General features: G+C 39.9%; 1 pseudogene; it reads left to right on the top strand.

Moving 5' to 3' along the window:
• Positions 1–4,711: 4,711 nt before the first annotated feature.
• On the top strand, positions 4,712–11,848 carry LOC108635133 (annotated as a pseudogene).
• The last annotated feature ends 12,326 nt before the right edge of the window (positions 11,849–24,174 follow it).

Consider the following 24,174-nt stretch of genomic DNA (forward strand, 5'->3'; position numbering starts at 1 on the left):
ATTAGAATACCAGCGGAATATTTCATGCAAAAGATGGGCTTGATAAAGGGACAGAAATGGTATGGACCTAACAGAAGCAGAAGATATTAAGAACAGGTGGCAAGAATACACGGGAAGAACTGTACAAAAATATCTTCACTACCCAGATAATCATGATGATGTGATCACTAATCTAGAGCCAGACAATTTGGAATGTGAAGTCAAGTGGGCCTTAGAAAGCATCACTATGAGCAAAGCCAGTGGAGGTGATGGAATTCCCATTGAGCTGTTTCAAATCCTGAAAGATGACGATGTGAAAGTGCTGCACTCAATATGCCAGCAAATTTGGAAAACTCAGCAGTGGCCACAGGACTGGAAAAGGGCAGTTTTCATTCCAGTCCCAAAGAAAGGCAATGCCGAAGAATGCTCAAACTACCGCACAGTTGCACTCATCTCATATGCTAGTAAAGTAATGCTCAAAATTCTCCAAGCCAGGCTTCACCAAAACGTGAACTGTGAACTCCCTGATATTCAAGCTGGTTTTAGAAAAGGCAGAGACACAGAGATCAAATTGCCAACATCCGCTGGATCATGGGAAAAGCAAGAGAGTTCCATAAAAACATCTCTTTGCTGCTTTATTGACTATGGCAAAGCCTTTGACTATGTGGAACACAATAAATTGTGGAAATTTTGAGAGAGATGGGAATACCAGACCACCTAACCTGCATCTTGAGAAATCTGTATGCAGGTCAGGAAGCAACAGTTAGAGCTGAACGTGGAACAACAGACTGGTTCCAAATAGAAAAAGGAGTGTGTCAAGACAGGATATTGTCTCCCCGCTTACTTAACTTATATGCAGAGTACATCAAGAGAAACGCTGGCCTGGAGGAAACAGCTGGAATCAAGATTGCCAGGAGAAATATCAATAACCTCAGATATGCAGATGACACAACCCTTATGGCAGAAAGTGAAGAGGAGCTAAAAAGCCTCTGATGAAAGTGAAAGAGGAGAGTAAAAAAGTTGGCTTAAAGCTCAACATTCAGAAAACGAAGATCATGGCATCTGGTCCCATCACTTCATGGGAAATATACGGGGAAACTGTAGAAACAGTGTCAGACTATTTTGGGGGCTCAAATTCACTGCAGATGGTGATTGCAGCCATGAAATTACAAGATGCTTACTCCTTGGAAGAAAAGTTATGACCAACCTAGACAGTATATTCAAAAGCAGAGATTACTTTGCCGACTAAGGTCCATCTAGTCAAGGCTATGGTTTTTCCTGTGGTCATGTATGGATGTGAGAGTTGAATTATGAAGAAGGCTGAGCGACGAAGAATTGATGCTTTTGAACTGTGGGGTTGGAGATGACTCTTCAGAGTCCCTTGGACTGCAAGGAGATCCAACCAATCCTTTCTGAAGGAGATCAGCCCTGGGATTTCTTTGGAAGGAATGACGCTAAAGCTGAAACTCCAGTACTTTGGCCACCTCATGCAAATAATTAACTCATTGTAAAGACTCTAATTCTGGGAGGGATTGGGGGGCAAGAGGAGAAGGAGATGACCGAGGATGAGATGGCTGGATGGCATCACGGACTCGTTGGACGTGTGTCTGAGTGTCTTCTGGGAGATGGTGATGGACAGGGAGGCCTGGAGAGCTCCGATTCATGGGGTCGCAAAGAGTCGGACATGACTGAGTGACTTAACGGAACTGAACTGAACTGATAGAGTTGCCATAGCTTTTCTCCCAAGGAGCAGTTCAGTTCAGTCACTCAGTTGTGTTCGACTCTGCGACCCAATGGACTGCAGAAAGCCAGGCCTCCCTGTCCATCAGCATCTCATGGCGTTTACCCAAATGCACGCTGATTGATTCAGTGATGACATCTGTCCATCTCATCCTCTATTGTCCCCATCTCCTCCTGCCCTAAATCTTTCCCAACATCAGGGTCTTTTCAAATGAGTCAGCTCTTTGCATCAGGTAGCCAAGCACTGGAGTTTCAGCTTTAACATCAGTCTTTCCAGTGAACACCCAGGACTGATCTGCTTTAGGATGAACTGGTTGGATTGCCTTGAAGTTCAAGGGGCTCTCAAGACCATCCTCCAACACTAAGTAAGAAAGCATCAATTCTTTGGCACTCAGCTTACTTTACAGTCCTACTCTCACATCCAAAAATAACTGCTGGAAAAATCATACCCTTGAATAGAAGGAACTTTGTTGGCAAAGTAATGCCTCTGCTCTTTTAATAGGCTGTCTAGGTAAGTCATAACTTTCCTTCCAAGGAGTAAGTGTCTTATAGTTTCATTGCTGCAATCACCATCATCAGTGATTTTGGAGCCACCCTTTAAAAAAAATGTCAGCCAGAGAATCCCCATCTATTTCCCATGAAGTGATGGGACCAGAAGCCATGATCTTAGTTTTCTGAATGTTGAGCTTTAAGCCAACACTTTCACTCTCCTCTTTCCCTTTCATCAAGAGGATCTTTAGTTCTTCTTCACTTTCTGTGATAAGGGGTGATGTCATCTGCATATCTGAGGTTATTGGACATGTCTCCCAGCAATCTTGATTCCATCTTGGGCTTCATCCAGCCCAGCGTTTCTCATGATATACTCTGCATAGAAGTTAAATAAGCAGGGTGACAATTGATAGCCTTGATGTACTCCTTTTCCAAACCAGTCTGCTGTTCCGTTTCCAGTTCTAACTGTTGCCTTCCTGACCTGCATACATATTTCTCAAGAGGCACGTCAAATGGTCTGCAATCCCATCTCTTTCCGAATTTTCCACAGTTTATTGTGATCCACACAGTCAAAGGCTTTGGCATAGTCAATAAAGCAGAAGTAGATGATTTTCTGGAACTTGCTTGCTTTTTCAGTGGTCCTGCAGATGTTGGCAACTTGATCTCTGGTTTCTCTGACTTTTGAAAACCAGCTTGAACATCAGGAAGTTCATGGCTGAAGTAATACTGAAGCCTGGTTTGGAGAATTTTGAGCATTACCTTTCCAGTGTGTGAGATGAGTGCAATTGTGCGATAGTCTGAGCATTCTTTGGCATTGCCTTTCTTTGGGATTGGAATGAAAACTGACCTTTTCCAGTCTCCTGGCCGTTGCTGAGTTTTCCAAATTTGCTGGCTTATTGAGTGTGGCAGTTTCATAACATCATCTTTCAGGTTTTGAAATAGCTTAATGGGATTTCCATCACCTCCACTACCTTTGTCCATAGTGATGCTTTCTAAGGCCCACTTGGACTTCCCATTCCAGAATGTCTGGGTCTAGGTGAGTGAACATTCTATTGTGATTATCTGGGTCATGAAGATCTTTTTTGTACAGTTCTTGTATGTATTCTTGCCACCTCTTTTTAATATCTTCTGCTTCTCTTTGGTCCATACCATTTCTATCCTTTATTGTGTACATGTTTGCATGAAATGTTCCCTTAGTATCTCTAATTTTCTTGAAGAGATCTCTAGTCTTTTCCATTCTATTTTTTGCCTCTATTTCTTTCCACTGATCCCTGAGGATGGCTTTCTTGTCTCTCCTCACCATTCTTTGGATCTCTGTATTCAAATGGGTATATCTTTCCTTTTCTCCTTTGCTTTTTCAGTTCCCTTCTTTTCACAGTTTTGTAATGCCTCCTCAGAAAACCATTTTCCTTTTTTGCCATTTTTCCCCCCCTTGGGTATGGTTTTTATTCCTGTCTCCTATACAAAGTCACAAACCTCCATCCATAGTTCATCAGGTACTCTGTCTATCAGATCTAGTCCCTTAAATCTATTTCTCACTTCCACTGTATTATCATCAGGGATTTGATTTAGGTCACACCTTAATGGTCAAGGAGCAGGCACTTTTTAATCATGGCTGCAGTGGCTATCACCTTGATGTTAGGCCTTAATACAAAATTTAGAAATGTACCAGTTTTATATTAATTACCTGTTTCATTCTCTTTATTCTGATGCCCACATTTGTCATTTAAGTCAAGAAGACATTGTCCCATACTGGCTAATGCTTATGTCAGTGCTAAAAAAACGTAATAGTAGTGTTAGGTGGTCTCTTGACTGTTCTTGGATATAAAAGATGCTTTATCTTGAAATACGACTTTAAGCACTTTAGAACAAGCATCAACGTGTTCTCAAGCAAAAGTTTGTTAACGATCAAGCTACTGTTTATAATCAGTAGAGTTCATGAAAGAAAGGCGAGCCAAGATTTGATGACTACTGAGCGTGAGGGGTTGCTAAGTCAGCATTTAGGGTACCATTTGAAATGAGCCACTTTGATGTCCAAAGGTAGAATGTGTAATCATAATGACCAAGACTGAATTATTTTTCTCATATTAGTGGATAACTTAAATTTTCCCAGTAGCAGATAGCTTTTCGTGGAAATAGCATTTGTGATTTTGGATTAACAGCTTTACTTGTGTTGACTTTGTCCTGCTCTAAAAATAAGGGGATATATACATAAGTGTAGCTGAAGAGACTACAGACATTGTTTGAGAGATTAAGAGTCTTCTCATTTTCATGGAGAAGATTAATATATGTCACCTTGAGACAGCTCTCATTTGTTATAACACTTGACCTTTCTTTTTTTCTTTTCTTTTTTTTTTCTAATTATGGTTTGTTCTAAAGGTAGCTCTAAAATTGAAATTACTAACCTAATAACAAATGTTACATTTTTAGGAAATATTGAACAGTATCTTGCAGTTGTTTTTTTTGTTTGTTTGTTTTCTTTTTTGCCCCTTCTGAAGAATAGGCTCAGGTAACCAAAATGTCAGGAAATGCACTATTGGAAGCAATGTGTTTTGATGGTGTGAAAAGGATATGTCATATCTGAGGAAACTTAAAACAGAAGGTCAATGTGGATATATATTTTACTTTAATAAAATCTTGCCTTTAAAAAATTTACCTGTGCTTCCAAATGACTGACTTTTGTGAATTCTTGATGACTTCAAAAATAATAATTTATGTGGCAATATTAAAGCATAAAATTAGAAAATCCTTGATAACCTTCATAATAGGATTTATGTTCAGAAAGAATGATTTGTAAGATCTAGGCTGGACTTATGCCAGATATGTTTACACTTGACGAACCAGACAAATTCTGTGTATGAAACAAATGTCCTAGATTCAACAAAAATATCAAGCTGTGAAAGAAAGTAAGAAAGAAAACCAAAAATTATTTTCAAGACAAAATGAGTCTAATTGCTAATTAAATATAGTATACGGTCCTGCATAAGACTTTGATTTGTGGAAACAGCTGTAGGTAGTGTTAGGAGCATTTGAAATTGGAACATGATAGGTCATCTTCTTTAGTAATTTTGGCATATTTATTGATCATGTTGTTTAAAAGTTCTTTCAACTCAGATTTTTTGGATTGAAAAACAGTTTTGTTCTCTTGAATCATTCTTTTCCAGTTAATGATTTTGGGCCTGAATCGATGTATATTTGTAACAAGATGACTATTTTTGTGTAGATGGGTTATTTTTATTTGTTTGAAATAACTAAAAGTTCCCAGAGTGATTTGTGAATAAAAGTAATTTATGTGACAAAGAACTATGCTTTAGTAATTTTAAAAGACTTTAGTTGAAGTAAATATTGTATATTTTAATAAACTAAATTAGAAAGTTTGACCCAAACTGAACTGCCTAAATTTAATGTTTGCTTAATATACTGTAGCTATAACAAGACTTTGTCACGTAGGCATGAGCACACACACATCATACACACATTGCTGCACATTCATACAAGACAAACACACACACACACACACACACACACACACATCTGTAGTTTTCTCCTAATCCTTAGCAGATACTTTTCCGCACGCTGTGTGAATTGTATTTTTTGTATCACATTGCTGCTGCTAAGTCGCTTCAGTCGTGTCCGACTCTGTGCGACCCCGTAGACGGCAGCCCACCAGGCTCCCCCGTTCCTGGGATTCTCCATGCAATAACATTGGAGTGTTCTGCCATTTGTATCATGCTAAGTATGGCTTAACATCAAACACTTTTGTTTGTTTGCATTTTAAATACAATATACTGTGAGCTTTATTTTATAGATTTGGATAAATACTTCAGATATTATATTGGTTGGTCTTCGAGATTATCAGGTAACAATTACACTTAAATTTATAATGTTCTTGAATTTAGAAATCATTAATATTAGTATTTCACTGATGCGATAAAATGCATTTGACCTGTTCTAGCCAGTTATGATTCTCATCCTTCCGGCATCACAATTTGTTAATATCTGCTTATGTTTAAGACGGTAGGATTCTGGCTGACTGACAGTATATGTGTTCTGTGGGAAGACTGGTTGTTTCTTTTCTAATTTTAAATATAATATGCAATACATATCCTCTAATAATTTTGGATAAATACTACAGCTCATCATTCTGTCCTCATCTAAAGTCCAAGTATATTCAAGGTCCTGTGCTAGGTTTTCAGGGTTTATGCTGCAGGCTGACTTCAGTTTTCTGTAGTAAAACGAGGAGATATCTTTGTATTTTATGATATATATTCCACAGAGCTAGATCATTCATTTTCCTTTCAATATTTTTTTTTCTTAATTTTTGACAACACTGCAGCTTGTGGAATCTTAGATACCCAGTCAGGGACTGAATCCAGAATACTGCTGTGAAAGCCCTGGGTCCTAATCATTGGACGACCAGAGGATTCCCTCCAGGTTTGCTTTCTGATAGTTCTTCTCTTCCTTTGAGGCTTGTGCAGAAAATCCAGGTCACTCAAAGCTGAGAGATTAGGAGCATACCTGAAATTTTATGAGTCTGTATTCAGTCCTGATTCTGCCTATAAATGAGGTCCTGCAGTGTTTGCTTTCTCTGTGTGACTTGTTTCTCTTAGCACGTTACTCTCCAGGTTCATCCATGTTGTTGCAAATGGAAGGATTTATGTACCTTGGGTGCTAATCCCTATTGGTCATATCATTTGCAAATATTTTTACTGATCTAGTGCACTGCTTTTTTCTACTGTTGTTGACAATTTTCTTTTCCAGACAAGAGCGATTTAGTGTGATGTAGTTTCACTTACTAGGTTTTACCAGTTTGCAAAGAGCAAGAGCGGCATTCGGTAGTTTTACACTGTGTTCTTTTGCAGTAGTTTTATGGTTTCAGCTCTGTGTTTAAATCTCTGATCTATTTCAGGGTAATTTTAAGTAGATTCTGGTCTAAGAATGGAGGTCTATTTTACGTTAAGTATTGTTTTTCCAGTCCTGTCTATTGGAGAGGATGTCTTTTCTACAGGGTGATCTTGGTTCCCTTCATAGGTATTAGTTGACTGGTTGTGAAAAACTTTATTTCTGAGTGCTCAGTTTTGTTCCAGGATATGCATTACGGGGTGGAATGCAGTCCCATATTGTTTGGACATTTGTGTTTCAAAAGCAGGAAGTGTGTGTCCTCCAGCTTTATTCTTTCTCAAGATTGCTTTGGCAGTTTGGATTGTTTGAGGTTCCATATAACTTTGTCTGTGGGGGAAAAAAAAATGCTACTTGAATTGTTATAGGAATTACATGGAATCTGTACATTACTTTGGGTAATGAATGCATTAATATTATAACAGGTTTAAGTATGTTGATTTTACATCCTGATACTTTACTGATTTTTTTTTTCATTTGTATGTTTTTTGATCTAGAACATCCATTGATAACCTTTCCATTTTTTGTATTTGATGACTAAAAACATATAATCTGTCCACAAAAGTGTATATTCTCATGTCCATTTATTTTTGTTTAACTACATATTATCCTGCAAATGGATCAAATAATAATTCCATTGTTTGATGGGCAATGTAACCACATTTATATTAATCCCTTAAGGGATTAAAATACTAACTGTAAAGTGATACCCACATATAGCTCTTCTGATTATAATCTCTTGTGGGTAATTACAAACCTTTGCTATTCAAATCATAATCTAAAAGTAATAGCAGCATCACTACTCCATGGAACTGTATGAGCAGATTTTTAGCCTATCTCCTCACTACTGAGTTACATTCAGTGTTTTAACAGAATACTTATGTGTTTTTGGTGCACGTAGTTTGAGAAGTGTTGGTTTGTATTACACTTCAGTTTTATGACTGTCATATTTTCAGTTGCCTTTCTTTAGGCCTTTTCTAGCTTAATTGTAAGTATTCAGAATATTTTCCTCTGTGAGTGACTCAGCTTCTTTAAAATGGAGAAAAGTGAACTCCCTAAAAGGCAGTACTTTTCAGACATATTTGCATCATAAACTCACAAAGACTTCACTTCAGGCCTGTCAGGTTTAAGGCATATAAAAAGCACAACAGATAATTCAGATCAGTAAGATACTCTAAGAACTGTGGGTTATAGAAAGATTTCTCTTGGGTAATAATACCACTTTCAGTTTGAACTACAGTGTTAGAGTGTGAACAAGGACCACATTGCCACCCCACGTGTTACCTTTTCTTTCCTTGATTCAGTGCATTGTATACATAACTTTCCTAGTTATTTGGAAATAACTTTATTTGGTCACGCGTGCAAACTTCATCACGATGATTGTGCCTGTGTGTGTTTGCAGATGACAGAAGGAAGGTGAGAGAATAGTGAGGTTTTTCTTAAGGGTGTTTAATTTGAAAGTAATTTATGAGACAACTGATGCTTCTTTGCATAACCAGTTTTGATCCTTCCTGTTTTTCTCCAAGGATAACAAAGCTGATGTAATTTTAAAGTAAAATGCAGATGGAGCTAGAAGTCTGAAGGCTTATAGAGAGCTTCCGGAATATGGTAGTTAATATCAGAGAGATTACACTTCCCTGTCTCTTCATAGTATTTACTACTTTGTATTTAGGTAGAACAGTCGTTTCAGAATACTCTCCTGTCTGTATTTTTGCCTAGATGCTTAAATTCGCTTTAAATTAAATTTAAATGTATTAAATACTTCAGAATATTAACAGCTTAGTAATGAATTCTCTTCCTAATATATGTTCTTTTGGTGGGGAATTAAAAAACTCAGAAATCTTAGACTTATACATAATAATTGTTAAAGGAATGCCTCTTTTACACTCTTAAAAACAATTCTTAAGAGATTATACCTGTGTTAAGCTAATCGAGGACACCATTTATGGTATTGGTATTGACTTTTTTTGGAAAAGAGTATTCAGGTATTTTTTAGTATTTAGAGTACTGCCGTGGAGCTTTGGGAACAGTGTTTTGTTTTGTTTTGTTTTGTTTTAATTTTATTTATTTGTTTATTTTTATGAACCCCCCTCCTGCCCCCCTCCCCACAACATCCCTCTGAGTCATCCCCATGCACCAGCCCCAAGCATGCTGTATCCTGCGTCAGACAGAGACTGGCGATTCAATTCCTACATGATATTATACATGTTAAAATGCCATTCTCCCAAATCATGCCACCCTCTCCCCCTCCCTCTGAGTCCAAAAGTCCGTTATACACATCTGTGTCTTTTTTCCTGTCTTGCATACAGGGTCGTCATTGCCATCTTTCCAAACTCCGTATATATGTGTTAGTATACTGTTTTGGTGTTTTTCTTTCTGGCCTACTTCACTCTGCACAATCGGCTCCAGTTTCATCCATCTCATCATAACCGATTCAAATGAATTCTTTTTAACAGCTGAGTAATACTCCATTGTGTATATGTACCACAGCCTTCTCATCCATTCATCTGCTGATGGACATCTAGGCTGTTTCCATGTCCTGGCTATTATAAACAGTGCTGCAATGAACATTGGGGTACATGTGTCTCTTTCAATTCTGGTTTCCTCGGTGTGTACGCCCAGAAGTGGGATTGCTGGGCCATACGGTAGTTCTATTTGCAATTTTTCAAGGAATCTCCACACTGTTCTCCATAGTGGCTGTACTAGTTTGCATTCCCACCAACAGTGTAAGAGGGTTCCCCCTTCTCCACACCCTTTCCAGCATTCATTGCCCGCAGATCCTTGGATCGCAGCCATTCTGACTGGTGTGAAGTGGTACCTCACCGTGGCCTTGATTTGCATTTCTCTAATAATGAGTGATGTTAAGCATCTTTTCGTGTGTTTGTTAGCCATCCGTATGTCTTCTTTGGAGAAATGTCTATTTAGTTCTTTGGCCCATTTTTTGATAGGGTTGTTTATTTTTCTGAAATTGAGCTGCATAAGTTGCTTGTATATTTTTGAGATTAGTTGTTTGCCAGTTGCTTCATTTGCTATTATTTTCTCCCATTCAGAAGGCTGTCCTCTCACCCTGCCTATATTTTCCTTTGTTGTGCAGAAGCCCCCAATTTTAATTAGATCCCATTTGTTTATTTTTGCTTTAATTTCCAGAATTCTGGGAGGTGGATCATAGAGGACCCCGCTGTGATCCATGTTGGAGAGCATTCTGCCCATGCTCTCCTCCAGGAGTCCCATAGTTTCCGGTCCTACACTCAGATCTTCAATCCATCTTGAGTTTATTTCTGTGTGGGGTGTCAGAAAGTGATCCAGCTTCACTCTTCCATGAGTGGTTGACCAGTTTTCCCAGCACCACCTGTTAAAGAGATTGTCTTTACTCCATTGTACATTCTTGCCTCCTTTGTCAAAGGCAAGGCGTCCATAGGTGTGTGGATTTATCTCTGGGCTTTCTAATTTGTTCCATTGATCCATATGTCTGTCTTTGTGACAGTACCATACTGTTTTGATGACTGTGGCTTTGTAGTAGAGCCTGAAGCCAGGCAATTTGATTCCTCCAGTTATTCCTCCTCTTATTTTCTCAAGATTGCCCCGGCAATTCAAGGTTTTTTTTATTTCCATACAAATCTTGAAATTATTTGTTTCAGTTCTGTGAAAAATATGGCTGGTAGCTTGATAGGGATTGCATTGAATTTGTAAATTGCTTTGGGTAGTATACTCATCTTCACTACATTAATTCTTCTGATCCATGAACATGGTATATTTCTCCATCTATTAGTATCCTCTGTGATTTCTTTCATCAGTGTTTTATAGTTTTCTATATATAGGTCTTTAGTGTCTTTAGGTAGATATATTCCTAAGTATTTTATTCTTTTCATTGCAATGGTGAATGGAATTGTTTCCTTAATTTCTTTTTCTACTTTCTCATTATTCATGTATAAGAATGCAAGGGATTTCTGTGTGTTGATTTTATATCCTGCAACTTTGCTATATTCATTGATTAGCTCTAGTAATTTTCTGGTGGAGTCTTTAGGGTTTTCCATGTAGAGGATCATGTCATCTGCAAACAGTGAGAGTTTTACTTCTTCTTTTCCAATTTGGATTCCTTTTATTTCTTTTTCTGCTCTGATTGCTGTGGCCAAAACTTCCAGAACTATGTTGAATAGTAGTGGTGAAAGTGTTTTTAAATCCCTTTTATTTCTTAGAGCCAAAAGTATTCTATTCATCCTCTAGTACACTTGAAACAATTAAAATAAGTTTGTAGTAACAAAAAGAGGAAGTGTACTAAACTCACATTTTGAATATGATAACTTTTTAAAATTCTATTACAGTGCATTTTATTATACATTCATGAATTTTTGAGTAAGAGTGAAGATTCTGATGAGATGCAGGCCATTTAAGAAATACTAAGATAATTGGGAATCAGATAAATACTTGGCAGTGAATTTCTTTTAGCAGTTTCATTGTGAGTTTGTAGTTAGGAAGACTTTTCTTGGAGTAAAACTGTTAAACCAAGGATTGATTACAAGCAGGTTTTTTTTTTTTTTTTTGTACAGTTCAGTGTTTTAGTATTAATCCAGTGTTATTTCTTTAAATAGACAATTAATCTAGTAACATCTTGGTTTTATATTTCTAAGAGTGTGTTCTTATTGTTTTTAGCTCAACTTAAACAGATACCTTTGATCCTGAAGATGATGATGAAATCCAGTTTAAGGACCTTGCAGGTGAAAATGAAGATACTGAGGTTTAAGTCCAGGCTGAACCATGTGTGTGTGTGTGTTTACGGATTTTATATAAGAAAGTAGTCAGAAATTTCACCGTCTTTGGTCTCAGAAGGTTGAACATTGAATTGAAGATATAGTGAAAATTATGTATCCACGAATTTGAATGTTCATTAATATTTAGAAGCCAGCTTGGCAACGTTTCTAAATTTTCTAAAACTTTATAGTTCTTCGGATCCTTTTTTTTTTTTTTTTCTCAGTTAATTAGGTCTGATGCTAGGTACTCCATAATGACACTTTATTAAGCAAGGGAGTCTACAGTGATGGTGGTAAGAGGTAAGAAGTTTAGCAGGCAGTTTTAAAATGTATCACGTCCCAAGGCTGATACATTAAAAGCAGAAAAGCAAATTGAAGCCAGCTTGCTGAAGCATTGGGATTTCAGTGTACTCCAAAGCATTCTTAAAACGAAGGCCTGGTTTTTTGCTCATGGATTTAGAATTCACATTAATTGCCTGGTATCACTCTAGGACAAACTTTTGGCTTTCAGTTTGTGGTAAATGGTTGTTTATCATGGTAAGGAAATAGTGATGATAGGAGTTTTATATGCCTCACTTTTCTGCTATGGATGTATTTAAGTAAACATTTTATTGATTTGTATCTCTTGACTTATTAGACAGGAATATCAAGTAACTGGAATGACAGTATGGCTTAAACTCTTGTAGGCCCTCTTAGACTTCTTATTCTTTTGGTACTTCTGTAGTAAAAATGTACGGTAGAAACCAAAAATGTAAAAGAATCAATGAGTGTTTGATTGAATAATAAGGCAGAAGGTTAGAATTTCAGGAACAGATTTTAGGAAGTCTAAATTGGATCACTTACCTCCAACATGGTTTTCAAGATCTTTCAGTCGTCAGCATTCGTATTAGGAGCATTTTCAGACACTCAGAGAAAGTGAATTTTAATTTGAAGAGAGCAATCACATATTCACCAAGATTATACAGTTTACAATTTTCTACTCAGTGTGTCACGTCTATCCTGTTCATACCAGTCCATATTATACATTGACGGATTTCCAAATCATTTAGGAAATAAAACCAAGGCACTACCCTGGTCGTCTAGTATTTTAAGATTTTCACTGCAGGGTTCACGAGTTCAATTCCTGGTTGGAACAAAATGACCTGCATCCTGTGGCGGCATGGTCACATATAACAATGAAAACCCAAATTGTTTCAGATTACTCACTCCATGAATTAGAACAGCTGAATATGTATCTTTCATGGTGAAATTTTTACCAGATTTTTTTAACATGTTTTTATATATTTTTCAACATATGATAGTACTCTACTATAGTGAAAGTGAAGTCACTCAGTCGTCTCCGACTCTTTGCGATCCCATGGACTGTGGCCTCCCAGGCTCCTCCTTCTGTAGGATTCTCCAGGCAGGAATACTGGAATGGGTTGCCTACCTTCTTCAGGGGATCTTCCTAACACAGGAATGAAACATGGGTCTGCATTTCAGGCAGGCATTTTACCCTCTGAGCCACCAGGGAAGCCCAATACTCTACTGATATTGTAATACATTCTAAATCACATGAGAAATATGAAATGAAAAAAAAATAGAAAATGTTGAAATATCATTAAATGTTTTTAATTTTTTTTCTGTCCCAGTTTTGCTAACATTTTTCAGATGCTCTAAAAATATTACATATATTTTCATTTTATGTATTTATGCTGTTTTTGTCATCATCTTTTATGTATTTGGAGTTACAAATTATGCAAATGTTAAAATGAATATCTTAAAGAATCGTCAGTTAAATCTTGACTTAAAAAAAAAAAAGCCAGTTTTATTTGAAAAAGTGGACCCCAGGTTTTATCAAACAGTTGCAGATGAGAAAGTATAAAAGGATTATATACAAAGAAAGAATCCAGTAATGAAATGTATATTAAGTAGATGTCTATTTAGTGATGACTTTGTAGTTTATAGGTCATTTATAATGCTGACAACAGATTTCATAGAAGTGCTGTCCTCTTTCTGACATTTTGTTTAGTCTTGCCAGAGATTCCTTGTGGCTAAATTAATACTGTGGAGGTACAACTGACAGTTATTTTCTTTGGTAAGAATGTGAAATTCACCACTTGCATAGTATGTTATTTGAGACCTGAAGGTTGTCAGCACTGAGCTGGAGTTGAAGGCAAGGAATCTAACCAAAGGGAACACTTGAATACCAAGCCCCACAGATGTTAGCCTGTCCTTAGAAGGAAAAGAGAATAGCTTTCTGGAGCTGTGACTAAGCAGCTCAGTTGGGGAAAAGACTAAAGACAATGGTAATGAAAAGAGTCTGTGTTAGTTTGGAAATTTTGTTTATGATTATATGTTCTACATCAGAATCCCAGTTCTTGCCAGAGTCATTTATCCTGGTGATTTACTAGAGTGCCACTCCTGTGATCAGATTGAGTGAGAAGTGTTTGATTGTGTACCACCCTTCTCTCTTTAGGAGGAAGTAAAATGCTAAACTCCAATTAAAATGAATGCTGCTGCTTCCAAGCCGCTTCAGTCGTGTCTGACTCTGTGCGACCCCGATAGAGGGCAGCCCACCAGGCTCCTCTGTGCCTGAGATTCTCCAGGCAAGAATAATGGAGTGGGTTGCCATTTCCTTCTCCCAGTGCATGCATGCATGCTAATCGCTTCACTCGTGTCTGACTTTGCAACTCTATGGACAGCAGCCCTCCAGGCTTCTCTGATCACAGGATTCTCCAGGCAAGAATACTGAAGCGGGTTACCATTTTCTTCTCCCATTAGAATGAATAAGTTAATTTAAAACATTAAAACAAAAATAGCTTGTATAGCATGTGATGTTCTCTTGGCGATCAAAGTGATTCAGTGAAAACAGATCGGAATTGAGAAAACAATCTGGGTTGTGTCCTTCGCGTTAGTACAAAAGGGTTGATTTTCTAAGTAGTGTAAAGAAGATCCATTATGTATTATTATAAGAATTAATTTTTCTGTAGATCTGATGTTCTTTTCACTTACAGATCTGAACTGAACTCAGATGTCTGAGGATTGTGCTACCGTTTGAATTTTGGTCATCCCCTGTTAAGAAGAGTAACACTTCAGTATGAATGTAATTTAAAGCACACTGTGCCTTAAATACCCACTCCAGTGTTCTTGCCTGCAGAATCCCAGGGACGCGGGAGCCTGGTGATCTGCCATCTATGGGGTCTCCCAGAGTCGGACACGACTGAAGCGACTTAGCAGCAGCAGCAGTGCCTTAAATAAACAGTAGTGTGTTTTCATTGTTTTAAAGTATCATATTTCTCTTAAAAACTTATGGAGCTGAATTATTTTGAGGAAAATGTTAACACTTTGTTCTTTCAATATAATGGAACTTAGGGGTAAAGACCACAATATCTGCTTAAAACGCTGGGAAGAAAGAAGAGAAAAGATTCCTCTCCTGTTTTGCCTCCAGTTAACAGGTGTTTTGAATAAATTGTCTCATCATCATAAGCCATAGTATGAACTCATCTGTTTGCAGAGTCTTTCTATATATTCCAATTATTTATATATTTTCTTGAGATTTTTGGTAGAGTTTAAGGAAAGCAGAAATATGCATTTGAAGTTAATAAAAGGGGCTAGTTTCTTAAAAACGTTGCCCAAGTGTAGTTTTATACCATTTGCTAACATATTTTTTTTTCATCATTTTGTGTTGCCACTGTCATAAGAAGGGCATTTCCAAAGAAAAGCCTATCAGAAGACAGGCTGGAGTCATAATTTTCAATTCATGTGATTAGAAGTTGCAGAAATTCTATACTAAGTAATCCGCACTTTTCTTAATATTGAAAGTTTTGATCTGTTTGTTGAGAGTGTTTTTTGCTTAGCATTTTAAATATTTCTCAGGTACAACAGCCATCAAGGTAATATAACTAGCTGATCCTTTATAGAACAAAATAGATTGTATGTCATTTTATTCTCAAAAATCATATGTTTTGTAAGTAAACGGTGCTAGTTTGATGAATTATATAATTATGTTGTGTAAGTGAAAATCTAATTTCATAACTAAATTCTATAAACTAAGACTTTGATAAATTTATCTCTTAGCTGAGATAAGGGAAAGGAAGGAACATCCACTGAAAAAATCGAGACAGTGTTGTACGCAGTGTATTTTTGCCTTACTTTTTGTCACTGGTGCATTTTTGTGCGTGTGTGTTTTCCTGAAAATTTAGATAATAACCTTGCTTTTTAACAGTGTGCTTTGAATATATCCTCTGTTGTAAGAGGAAATGAAGTTCAGTGCTAGTTCATTAAACTCAACAAAATTATACTCGTGTGTAGTGAGAGACCATTCATCAAGTAATTTCTGAAACACATTTCTTCTGAGAATTTATAGGGAACACACATTTAGCTGGTTTCTATAATATATAAAAGGTGGGAGTACACCCTCAGATGGTTTCATTTCACTTTGCTAGAGTTTTCTTTCCCAAGTTGATAAACTGAAGTAGTAGTGAAGTCGCTCATTCGTGTCCCACCCTTTGCGACCCCATGGACTATATAGCCCAGTAGGCTCCTCCATCCATGGGATTCTCTAGGCAAGAGTACTGGAGTGGGTTGCTATTTCCTTCTCCAGGGGATCTTCCTGACCCAGGAATCGAACGCAGGTCTCCCGCATTGTAGGCAGATGCTTTACCGTCTGAGCCATCAGGGAAGTCCCGATAAACTGAGTGTTTACATAAATAAATCTAAGAGAAAGTTCACCGATGTGGTTTGTGGTGCTTCATCTGTGGAGTTCCTGAACCCTTATATGCTGAATGTATTTGAGATGCAGGATTAGTTTTAGTATGCTGGAGAAAAACCTTGAGAAGCTGACTTCATGGATAATCAAAACTTCCTACTTATTTAGTCTTTTTACATATCTTTCTTCAACCCTTTGCCAAAAATATCAGAATCTGCACACATGACAAAGTGAAAATTTCTCTGTGGACTTTCTCAAACACATAGAGGTTTGCCCAAAGATTTAATCTACCCTGAAATCGTGTTCATTAGTTGTCATGGTCTGACCGTTGTACACTTGTTTGCTTGTTTGTTTGTTTTTATCTTCCTAAAAATTGTATACTGATGCCCTAACCCCAGAAGATGATAGCATTGGGAAGCAAGCTCTCTGGGATGTCCTTCTGCCACCGTGGAGGAACTGTTGGGAAAGGAATCTCTCCACGTATGAAGGAGACCTCAGAGGGTTCGCCACAGCAGAGGGAGCAAGAATTCAGCAGTTTGCAAAGCAGAGGAGGATATACACCAGAACCATAACCCTACCAGCACACTGATGCTAGACTTTCCATGACTCGAAGTGAAACTTTCCGTTGTTGAAAAGCCAGTTTGTAGTATTTTGACATAAGAAATTGAATGAAGGGAAACGCTGGTGACAGCACATTTTATTCTCACTCTTTAGTAACTGTGAGGCATAGTGTTTCATCTTGAGTTTCTCATGTGCAGTTTTACGTGGAAGACTTATCTTGATACATGTCATGTAGAAATTTTATAGATACATTTTTGTCAGGCCTAGAAACTTTATTCACAATCGAATGTCCCACATTACTTGGTGCTAAAAAGTGAGTGATCTCTTTTGCTTCCTCTCCAGTCACTTGAAACATTCTGTAAGATGTCCTTAGGGGCGCACAAAGTAATATTTTAATGGAAACTTAACAGTTCTGTTTTGTAGGATTTTAGACTGTGAGAACACATTTCTTGGCATCAAAACTTGACACTACCCTCATTCAAATCAGACATTGTTACATAGATTCCGAAGACAGGTTGGACCATGGACCCCCAACACTGAAATTTCAGAAAGCAACCTTTTCATTTTTTCCAATTATTTTAATGGGAAGACATTCAATTTACAATATTGGGTTGGTTTTTGCCTTACATCAACAAGAGTAGGTCACCAGTACATACGTGTTCCCGCATCCAGAACCTTCCTCCCACCTCACTCCCCAGGCCATTGCTCTTTGTTGTCACAGAGCACTGGCTTTGGGTGCCCTGCATCATGCACTGAACTTGCACCAGTCATCTGTCTATGTCTGGTAATGTACATGTTTCATTGCTATTCGCTCAAATCATCCCACCATTGCCCTCTCCACAGTCTGTTCTTTCCATCTCTGTCTCTTTCGCTGCCCTGCATTGTTGGATCATCATGACCATCTCTCCAAATTTCATACATGTGCATTCCTACACAGGATCTGTATTTCTCTTTCTGACTTTACTTCATTCTGTAGAAGAGGCTCCTGTTTCACCCACCTCTCTAGAATTGACTCAAATGCATTCCTGTCCACAGCTGAGTAATAGTCCACCATGTATGTATACCACCACTTTCTTATCCATTCATCTGCAGTGGATATCTAGATTGTTTCCATGTCCTAGCTATTGCAAATAGTCGGGGGATGAATATTGGTGTACACATGTCTCTTTCAGTTCTGCTTTCCTTGGGGTGTATGCTGGGGTGATTGCTGGGTCATACGACAGTTCTATTTCCAGGTTTTTAAGAAGTCATACGGTTTGTTGTGGCTATACCAGTTTTCCTTCCTACACAACAGTGTAAGTTGGTTACTTTTCACTCTCTCTCCAGTGTTTCTTGTTTGAGACTTTGGGTGATGGTCGTTGTGACCAGTGTGAGATGACACCTCATTGTGGTATTGACTATCATGTCTCTGATAATGAGCAATGTTGAGCATCTGTCCTGTGTTCATTAGCCATCTGTATATGTTCTCTGGAGAAATGTCTGTTTAGTTCTTTTGCCCACTTTTTGATCGAGTTGTTCATTTTTCTGGTGCTGAGTTCCATGGGCTGTTTGTATATGTGGGAGATTAACTCTTGGGCAGTTGTAATTTGCTCCAGTTATGAAGGCTGTCTTTTCACCTTGCTTATATTTTCCTTCACTGTCCAGAAGCTTAGAAATTTAAATCAGTCGCTTTTGTTTCCTTCTGTGTTTATTTCCATTACTCTGGGAGGTGGGTCATAGAGGAGAAGATCTTGCTGTGATTTCTGTCAGAGAGTGTTCTGCCTTTGTTTTTGTCTAAGGACATTATAGTTTCTGGTCTTCCACTTAGGTCTTTAATCCATTTTGCATTTGTTTGTGTGTGTGCCATTAGCAAACATTTCATTCTTTTAATGTGGTTGACCTGTTTCCCCAGACCTGCTTGTTCAAGAGATTGCCTTTGCTCTGTTGCATATTTATGCCTCCTCTGTCAAAGACAAGGAGGCCGTGGGTATGTGGCTTTGTCTCTGGACTCCCTATTTTGTTCCGTGGATCTGTATTTCTGTCTTTGGCCCAGTACCTTATAATCTTGATGATTAGCTTTGCAGTATAGTCTGAAGTCAGGAAGTCTGATTCCTCCGTTTCCATTGTTCCTCAAGAGTGACTTCCTCATTGGAGGTCTTTTGTGTTTCCACACAAACTGTGAAATTACTTGTTCTAGTGCAGTGAAAAACACCGTTGATGTTTTGATAGGGATTCCACAGTTGAATATGAGAATATCAGTGTGAATGAATGTACTGATAGATTGCCTTGAGTTGCATACTCATGGTGACTATATTGATTCTTCTGATCCAAGAACATGATATACTTCTTCATCTATTTGTGCCGTCTTTGATTTGTTTCACCATGGTTTTATCATTTTCTGTACCAGGTTCTTGTTTTCTTTAGGGGAATATATTTCTAAATATTTGATTATCTTCCTTGGATGGTGAATGAGATACTTTCCTTAAGTTATCTTTCTCGTTTTTCATTGCTAGTGTATCAGAATGAAAGGGATTCCTGAGTATTAATTTTGTATTCTGCAGCTATACTCTATTCATTGATTAGCTCAAGTAATTTTCTGCTGACATTCTTATTGTTCACTGTGTAGAGGGTCATGTCATCTTCTAAGAGAGAAAAAAAAAAAATTTCCAATCTGTATTCCTTTTACTTCATTTTTCCCTGATTGCTATGTCTAGGACTAGTTTAAAAACTAACTCCAATGTGTTTTTCATGTCAGAAAAGGCTTACAGATGAAATTAAGAAGCATTAAGAAATCTCAATTCTACCAGATTCCCGCAATAAAATCATGAAGATCTTCAGGAGTTAGGGGTAATTTTTTGGGGCGGCGGGGAAGCAGAGTCTGTTTAAGTATTTAGAAAACTATATCAAAATCAGTCTGGAATACTTGTAGTCTTTCCTTCAGTTTCAGAAGATTCTAGAGCCCTAAGAGTAATGCAAGGCTTTCTAGCTGAAACCAAGAAATTCACCAAGAGCTCATCAAACTCTCACTGTGCACATTAGAAAAATTGTGTTACTGTGCTGTTAAAATTTGTGAGCTTTATAGCCAAATTAAAGAATGGCAAAGACACCTTCAAGATGATTGTGCTGAAGATCCTGCTAAAACAGGTGAGGCTACAGGGCAAGGGAACAGGGGAGGCATGGGAGACCCCTGAATGAAGTGTGGTCTGGGGCAGAGCAGGCTCCAAAGGTACAGCTGAGAAGAGTCTGTTAGGGCCACAGCTGTAAGTGTCACAGCCATGACTTTGGGTGTCTCCCTCAGGCCTGCATCTGAGGAGGATCAGCACCTGAGGCCTCTAGGTCAGGGAAGATGAGAGACAGTACACCAGAGCAGCCACTAGAGACAGTTATTGTTGTAAATGTTGATGATCCTGGGAAATAGCTGAGAGAGCAGTACTCCAAGACCCATGCCTGTCAGTGAGAGCCCCTGTAGTTTCTCTCACTAGTGCAATGCAAAGTCACGAAGTGGTTCACTGGAAAAGAGGAACTGGAAGGGGCTGCTATTCTCATCTGCTCTGAGTGCCAGATGAATTCAGACACGTGCCTGCTATCTGTTGTGAAGACAGGGAGCAGGTCAGAGTCCTAGGGCTTTCTTGCTGGACACACACACACACACATACACACATACACACACGCACATACACACACACATACACATGCACACCACCCCCTTGCCTGAAGACACAGTGTGCAACAGGGACTGCAAATCCTGATATGATAAGCAGTGACATTACACTACCCAGCACACACAAGTCAGGAGGAGGAGAGTAGTGGTCAGAAACAACCCCTGCTTCGGGGATGCAGATCCCCTCAGATGCAGAACACCACAAGGAACCCAGAGCCCTAAGTGAGTTGATGGCATGGCAGGGACTGAGGACATGAGTGGTGGGTGGGCAAGTGGAAGTACACAACATCCTTGGAAGTTCCTATGCCAGCGTGCTTCTTTCACTCAAGACTAGGGCTGTTGCTATTGGATCTGGCCCAGCATGTGGCCTGAATGCCTCCTTGACCTCAAGCAGATTATGAACCACGCTCAAGTTTCTGTCATGATCAGCGGCCAAGATAAAGACCTTCTTAACTACAAGATCGACTTGAAGGTCAGTGAGGGAGAGTGAGGGCATGTGGGTATGGGACTTGTTGGGGAGTTGAAGGGATCATGTTATCTATGTTCATGTGATGTGAGAATGTGCAGAGGTTTAACTGTTAATGCCTGCCTGGGAGGCAAGCTGAGGCACCCAGAAGCTTGCACCTTTACCCTCATCCCTGTCCTGGAAGGCGCAGGTGCAGACCCATCCAAGGTCCAGCTGCAAGCTGATCTTTTCCTTTAGGGACAACTCCTACTTCTGGAACATGGTGATCATTGAGGAGTATTACTTTGACATCACTGGTAAGACATGGCTTCAGGGAGGTGTAGGTGTGTAAGGGGATGGATGATCCACCTGCGGAATCCACCCCTGTGTTCACTGTCTTTCTGCAGGGTATAGGGCATATTATTTCACTCAACTCCACTGGTTGTTGGACTTTGAATGAGGAGCACCCAGCTGCAGGCTGGACATCAGGAGCCTTAAATTTCTCAACGGGTTGTCAGGCCACAACTGCCCAGAATCGAACAGGATTGCTGAGGTGGAGTTGCTTTGGGCCTGCATACTGTTGATGACTGATGTTGGAGTTCTTGCATGCTCACGAGAGTGTTCGGGCCAGGTCAGCCCTGGGCTAACCTTGCTTTTGTTGCCAGCAGATCATTGGCAAAGACATGTGGGACAATCCTGTGACGTATTACAAGAGGAAGGAAGGTTCTGCCATGAGCGGTAACTGACAGAGACACATGTGGGGAGGGTGTCTGGAGGTGGGCCCTGAAGGGACAGCTGTGTGGTGGCCAGGACACTATCCTTTCCCAAATGGGGATGCTCAGGTTCATGCAAGCTGGCTGCAGAGCCAGATTTTGGGTCCTACATGTAACACATGACCTGCTGAGACTGGGAGCTTTGGAACTCGGTGTGTCCGCGTGAAGCAAGTTTCCCTCAGTGCAATAGTCCTAGGTGATACTACTAGAAATGGGATGAATTAAGTATCTTTGTCAGAATCTTCTTTCCATGGGTCAAGCCATTCCCCAGCCTCCTGTTATTCAGTGAGTTTAAGAATGCCTGTGCCTTGCTCTCCCGCCCCTTACCCTGGGAAAGCCTATCATTAAAAGGGCGTCCTGTCCAGTGTCCCAGAGCACCTGTGTGCTGACTTTGGGATCTTCTGTGAATTTACACATGCACCAATCGGCATCTCACCACAACCACACCTACTGCACTGGAAGCTGCTTCAGGCTGCCTTTGGAAAATATGGAAATGCTCAGGGAGGAGGTGGACAGGGAGCTCCAAGGGCAGGACATGGTGCCTCCTGACACCATCTCTAACAGTGCTGAACACGGTGCCTTCAGCTCGTGAAACACCTGTGTTCCCTGTATATGTTTGTGTCTCTGTATCAAGCCTGTAATTGTATACACGTGCGTGCTTGTGTTGCCTGTGTTTATGTGTGTATGTGTGTGTGTGTGTGTGTGTCTGGTCCAGGGAAAAAGCAGAGATGAAGGGAACAAGAGAGGAGATGACAAGCAATCAGAAGAGGAGACACAAGGCATCACAAATCTGAGGATGGTTGCTCACTGTATCTCCACAGTGACCCTGTCCAGGATGGGAATGAGGAAATGATGGCCAGTAATAACACAGGAACTTGGCTCCAGAAATCTGCAATTAGACAAAATACAGAAACACGCTCACCATTTCTACCGTGTTGTATTAAGTGTTTGGACCAGGAAGAGTGGGTGCATGGTCTCTGGATTCACCCAGGGCAAGTCAGGTGGTGTGGGGATTTAAAACCACCGCCTGTGGAGCCCACAGTCTGTGCGGACAGGAGCCGGCATGCGGAAATGGTGGATGCAGATACAGAGGACCTGGGATGGTTGAGGAGGCTAAGGTCTTGTTTGGAAGGAAGAGACCTGAAGGTAAAGAGACACAGATTGCCTGCTGCCCTGGAGACTTGTTCCACACACATAAAAAGGAGACCCGGGAAGGTCCTGGACCAGTGCTGCCCAGGATCAGCCCATCAGCCAGCACACTCTCCCCATGAGGGTGGCACACACTGGCACGATGCGACAGGAAATGCAAGACATGCTAAGGTAGGTTGTCTATTCAAAACCACAGGCATCCTAAGAGAGACAAGGTGTGAGCGTGGCATGGCTCCAGGCACTTCCAGTCTCCCTGGTAGTGCAGAAAGGTGAAGAAAGTGCAGGTGTTGGTGTACGTGTGTGCTCCTCTGCCAGGGTGTGCCTATGAGGGAGGGAACAGGCAGGAAGCAAGAATGGTGGGCTCATTGCATGTCCCAAGGGACCTCAGGAGAGTGGGAGACAGGGAAGCCCCTGGGGTAGTTCGGGGCCTGCTGGTTTTCAGGGTCTAGGGAAAGTCCTGTGAAATATACCCCATGGTTCATGCTGAAAGCCGTGACGTAAATTCCTTCTTTCATCTGGGCCTTGCCCATGGCTTTTGGGGCCTAAGGGGCAAAGATATGTGTCTGTACCTGAGAGAGGATTCTAGCAGTCTTGCTGGAGCAGGCTGTCTGATGTTTTCATAGGGGATTTTCACCATTTGAAAATTCAGAGGGAAGCTGTGTCCTCGGTGACAATCTTCGATATCCCTGTGCCCAACCGAGGACTGGCTTCCTAGGCACATGGGCTCTGTAGGTAAGCAGGGATGCCTGACTGTAAGGAGTCCTACCTGGGCCTAATGAGACAAACTGAAGGAGCGTATTCACATTCGGCAAATCAGTGAGTGTGGGTGGAATCAAGCCCTCTTGTTGTTTTTGAGATAGAAAAGCTGCTATCTGCTCAAGGGAGGCCTGAGCTATGGGCCCAATAAGTGCAGGTTTCCCAGTCATCATCTTTTTGGGGATTCCGTGGGTCAGGGTAGTCATAAACGGAAGGGACTACGTGTGGAAATGCCACCTTATTTTTATGGCCTCAGGTTTCACGCCTTGTATCAGAAGTGGCCCTCTAACCATGTGCACCTTCCT

The sequence above is a fragment of the Capra hircus genome, unplaced genomic scaffold (genome assembly GCF_001704415.2).
Source record: "Capra hircus breed San Clemente unplaced genomic scaffold, ASM170441v1, whole genome shotgun sequence".
Taxonomy (NCBI): Eukaryota; Metazoa; Chordata; class Mammalia; order Artiodactyla; family Bovidae; genus Capra; species Capra hircus.